This window comes from Vipera ursinii (genome assembly GCF_947247035.1).
Source record: "Vipera ursinii genome assembly, chromosome: 1".
In the NCBI taxonomy this organism is placed as follows: Eukaryota; Metazoa; Chordata; class Lepidosauria; order Squamata; family Viperidae; genus Vipera; species Vipera ursinii.
Window position 1 is genome coordinate 304,305,621 of NC_139512.1, and position 6,000 is coordinate 304,311,620.

Consider the following 6,000-nt stretch of genomic DNA (forward strand, 5'->3'; position numbering starts at 1 on the left):
GAAGGGAGTGAGACCAGCTAATAAGTCAAGTAGCCATCTCCCTTATGTGGTTCCCAGCCAACCAGCAGAGCCAGGTCTTTAGGCCGTTGCAGAAGGATAGGAGGATGGGGACAAACCTCACCCTGTGGGGCAGGATGTTTCAGAGGACCAAAACTACTCTTCAAAACAGGCTCTTCTCCTGGTTCTTGTCATTTGGAGTTCCTTGACAGACAGGATCCTCAGCTGACTTCCTTTGCCAGCACCGTTAGGGCGGGTTTGTCTTAGCAGGAGGAGATGTTTATCAAGTAATCTGGACTTATGCCATGGAGGCTTTAAAGGTTATAACCAACACCTCAAACTGCATCTAGAAGCAAACCAGCAACCAGTGTAGCTTGCAAAGAAGTGGTGTAACATGGGTGACTCTAGGGGTCCTAAGAACTGCCCATACAGCTGCACTCTGTGCCAGTTGTATCTTCCAAATGCTTTTCATGAGTAGCCCATGTGGAGCGCTTTTCAATAATCCAAATGTGAGATGACTTAGAGCTTGGGTGACTGAGTGCAGGGAAAGGCCACAGCTGGTGCACAAACTGAAACGCTAGTCACAACTGCTGCCTGATCTTTGAGCAAGTCCAGAAGAACCCCTAATTTGCGAACTGGATCTGAATAGGGTAGTGCAACCCCATCTAGAACTAAAGATGTCAAAGACCCAGATCTTGAAGCTCCATGCACCCAAAGCCACTCAGCCTTTCCAGGGTTCAATCATAGCCCATTGCCACTCATCCAGGTCCCTACAGCCTCCAGGCACTGATTATATATAGTATACTCTATTTCTCTCTGGGAAACTGATTTTTATGAACTTTTCCAATTCCCTTTTATGGTCATCTAAGTTACTGACCATCCCAATATTTTGTGTTAATAAATTTCACAGTCTACCTATGTGCTGTGTGAACAAGGGTTTCTGTTGTTCAGATTCATTGATGACTCCTGGTCTGAGTATTAGAGCAAAGGAAAAAATCTCCCTGTCCTCTCTTTCCACACTAAGCAATATTTTATACATGCAGACATCAGTCTTCCCTTAGCCTTTTATTCCAAAAATAGGAATCTGAACATTCTAGACTTTTCTGGTAGGGAAAGGGTTCAAGTGGACCAGAGGAATGCTGTGGATATAATTTACTTGGACTTCAGTAAGGCATTTGATAAACTAGATCACAACCTACTGTTTGATAAGAGAAAAATATGGGTTAGACAGCATCACCACCACCAGCTGGCTGACTGGCTGTACTCAGCGTGTGGTCCTCAATGGAACTGCATCTACATAGGGGGAAGTGTATAGTGGTGAGCCCCAGGGTTCTGTTCTGGGCCCAGTGCTCTTCACCATCATCAACAATTTGGACGAGGGGATAGATTGGGAACTCATCAAATTTGCAGATGACACCAAGCTGGCAGGAATAGCCAACACTCCAGAATATAGGCTTAAGATACAGAAGGATCTGGACAGACTTTAACACTGGGCACTATCTAACAAAATGAAATTCAATGGTGAAAAAAGTAAGGTTCTGCATTTAGGCAGGAAAAATCAAATGCACAGGTATAGTATAGGTGGTACCTTGCTCGATAGTAGTAACTGTGAGAGGGATCTCGGAGTCCTAGTGGACAATCACTTAAATATGAGCCAGCAGTGTGCTGCAGCTGCCAAAAAAGCCAACACAGTGCTAGGCTGTATTAACAGAGGGACAGACTCAAGATCACGTGTGGTATTAATACCACTTTAAAATGCCTTGGTAAGGCCACACTTGGAATACTGCACCCAGTTTTGGTCACCACGATGTAAAAAAGATGTTGAGACTCTAGAAAGGGCACAGAGAAGAGCAACAAAGATGATTATGGGACTGGAGGCTAAAACATAAGGAATGGTTGCTGGAATTGGGTATATCTAGTTTAATGAAGAGAAGGACAAGGGGTGATATGATAGCTGTGTTCCAATATCTCAGGGGTTGCCACAAAAAAGGGAGTCCAGCTATTCTCCAAAGCTCCTGAAGGCAGGACAAGAAGCAATGGATGGAAATTAATCAAGGAGGGAAGCAACCTAGAACTAAGGAGAAACTTCCTGACAGTTAGAACAATTAACCAGTTTTTAAGAAGAGACTGGCCAGCCATTTGTCTGAAATGGTATAGGGTTTCCTGCCTGAGCAGGGGGTTGGACTAGATGATCTACAAGGTGCCTTCCAACTTTATTGTTGTTGTTGTTGTTGTTGTTGTTGTTGTTGTTGTTGTTATTATTATTATTATTATTATTATTATTATTATTATTATTATTATTATTATTATTATTATTATTAATCTCTTTGGTTTACCATGGTTGTCATTCCGGCAAATACATTCCTGCAAATATAAAGTGCAATTTCCATTCCAAATGTTGGGGAGTGTTTTATAATTAAATCTTTAAAAAGTTATCTGATAAGTAAATTGGACCACAAGCCTTTTTTTTTAAGAAGTACACAATTGGTTAGAAGGTATGTCTAATATTTTGTAACAGCTGCCCTGCAACTGTTTTGAATAGTTTGGGCCAGCTGCAAAGAAGTAAAGCTGAGACAGCAAATACCCTGAAAGGCAACTTTTGATACATCAAAAGTATCCATCCTTGTGTAATTATTCTACTTATTTCAGACATGTCAAGTAGCTGTTGCAGAGGACAATCCCAGATCAGTCTATGTTGGATGCAAATTTCTCTGGGGCAAATGCAGCCCTCCCAATTTCTCTTACACAGGCCTAGCAATAGAGCTGGGTCTCATTTCCGTCCAGCCAGTAAAGGAATCTCTTTGGAAGCATCTGAATGTAAACCAGCTGTCTTTCAACTGCCTATACAGAGACATATTGAATCCTCATGATAGGAATGGTAATGTGAAGGATATGTGCAAGGGTGTGTGCATGTCTATAAACGAGCTGTAAAAAAGACTCTTGTTTAGCTTATCTGTTTCTAATTTGTCTCAAATATGAATGGACTCATCATTTACATTAATGCCAACTAATTCAGTTGGACTTGAGTTTTTTTCACTTAATGACAAGGATTGCTATGAAGATTTGGAATGGCTCCTTTAAAGCCCCTTTTAGTTCTAAGTGATCTTCAGGGAGGGGAATTAAAAAAAAATCAAGATGGCACCCACAACTATGTAATCAAAGCCATGCCCTTTTCTTAATCACGTATGACAACATGTTAAAAAGAGGTGAGGCTTTGATTGCATGGGGTCTGGCCTCTTGACTATTTTTTACTCCCCTTTGGCTATCTCTCCAAGTGATTATAGATAGTGCTATTTTTTAGAGCAAGGCTAGGATTTCTGAAGAATACAGTATGTATACAGCTGTTTTTCTAACAGAATTTTTGATACAGTGCACAGATCAAACTACAATTTCTTCTTTGAGACAAATTCACCTATTTATCTGAATGCAAGGCAGATAAAGTGGCTTTTTCTCTCTATGGTATTAAATAAATACATTTCTGGATGGTTCATCTGTTAGTGAAATAGTCCTCATCCTGGTCTGAAGGAAATTTCTCCTGTGACGATTGGGAATTTCCAGAGGCTGTTGATTACAATTGCCACTATCCCTCACTATTGGACATGGTGATCCTAAATATTAGAAGATACAGCTGAACATGTAACCAACTAAAGGCTTCCTCTCCCTACTCTAAAGGATCAGGTGCCTAGCTTGAGGATTTATTATTGGTAGAAGCACAATTATGGCTAGTGGCAAAAAGAAGCTCCTATCTTTAGTTTCTGGCACCCCAAGTGGTTTTACCTTAGGAAGTAACCAATTCATTAAGAGGCAAATGATTTTTTTGAACCATAGCTTGTTTCATCAAATGCAGGTATCTGATAAAGTGAGCTGTAGCTCACAAAAGCTTATGCATTTCTGATTCTGATACTAGTACAAGATGGAAAACTTTATTTCTGGCATCAGTTAGATGATTTTTGAGGATTTAGGAATGATCAAAACTCTGTCAAAGAGAAAAATGTAGTACCTGCCCAACCGTATAATATTTGCTACAATTATTTTCAAGGGCATTTTTAAAGGATAAATCATTTTAAACTCTTAAACTTCTAAGTGGATTCAGAATGGCCAAATATTTGAATCAATAGAATTTCAGGGAGTCTATATACTACCTTGTGGTAGTAAACATATACATGCCATCTTTTAATTACTACCAGCCCATCTATTGTTTAGAGCAGACATGTCAAACACAAGGCCCAGGGGCCGGATCCGGCCCGCAAAGTGGTTTCATGTGGCCCGCGAAGCCATCCTGGAAACTTTGAGGGAACGGCCCCCATTGCCTTGGCCCTGGCCCAGAGACCCTCCTTCTGCCAGAGACCCTCAGATCTGTCCCACTCCTGCCCAGGCCCCCCTAGGCACCCTTGATGCGAATGATGTAGAGCTGGCCATGCCCACCCAGTAGGCCATACGCACTCTAGCCACGCCCACCCAGTAGGCCACGCCCACCCTGGCCATACCCACCCGGCCCCCTGAGGGCAACCGCAATGCTGATGCGGCCCTCAATGAAATTGAGTTTGACACCCCTGGTTTAGAGTCTCCTCCTCCTCCTCCTCTAAAAGCATTCAGTGAATGCACAGTGTATCTCCCCCTATTCTGGGACTCCCTCACATCCAAAGAGGTTGCTGCTGAAGGCATAAGCCGAAAAGAAAGCCTCCCACATTACACTAGAGAGCAAGTCTGGCAACCATCAGCAAACCTCCTTTGTACTTATTTTGTCTGTAACATGACAGATCTGTCTAGTAGGAAACATTAATTTCATTTATGCTGTGGCTCTGCCACATAGCCTTAGCACATGTTGACGTGTTTCAGGAAGGTGACCTCATGCCTGAAACAGGAGATCACGTATAGTAGATGGAGCCAAAGAAGGGCAAATTAAGGTTGTGGGAAAGTCAATAATAGAAAATAAGACATAAATACTGCAGAACAAGCAATCTCACATTATCAGAATCTATTGCTTTATTAATTTGTCATATCAGCTACTATGACAGAACAGTAGGAAGACTACAGGAGAAATGATACAAACAGAATGCTGTTTGATATTAAACATGTTCATTATTTCATTTAACTCAGTATTATCACCACTGATGGGCAGAGACTCAAGTGTTTTTCCCAACCCCAACTACAAAAGTTTGGGACTGGAATAAAATAATGAAGTTACTTTAGTTTCACCAAATTAATACAAATTCCTTTTAAAAAATACAGTTATAGTGGGGTGGGACTTCAATAAACAGATGCCATCTAGATGTTTTTACCTCCCCACTAGCTTTCCTGAAAGCTTTCCCATTTTTAAAATGCCTACTGCCTTCTAGAATTTATTTTCCTTTATTTTTAGGAATTACATTTATTGCCACGGGAATATATTAATTTTTCCTTCAAGAACAAATCAAAAAGCCCAGATTTTGAGTTGCTCCCCCCCAAAGTACACATGAATAAGATTTATTTACACTTATTCACATGTAAAACTGCCTTTCATTCAACAAAAAGCACCTCCAGCAGCCACCTTATTCTGTGATCCTGGATGATTATACTAAAATTATATATTTATAACACTGACTGGAACAACAGAACTATTAACCTCTGAAAACAATATAATTCAAAATCTTTCATCTTTGGCTGTTTGGATGTGACTCAAAAGGCCCTATAACCAAGATCAGAAATATTAAACATTGAAGATGGAAAATATAAACCTGACACCTTAACATCCCTGAGTCTGTAGGATAATCCTCAACATCGCTTATCTAGAGCACACCAGATGCTACTTCTTGAAATAGTTTGTCCTCACTCTTCTAGGGTAAAAGGCCTTTGATTCTTAAGAAGGAGGAGGAGGTGGCAGGTGCAGCAGGATGGGCTAACCCAGGGGAAGTTCTTCCTCTCTATTTTAACACCTGTCTTTTTGTTCAGTCTGCTTCATCAACACACACACAGATGCAGCTGAAATGAAATGCACAACAGTGTTAGTTAGGCTCTTTGGCT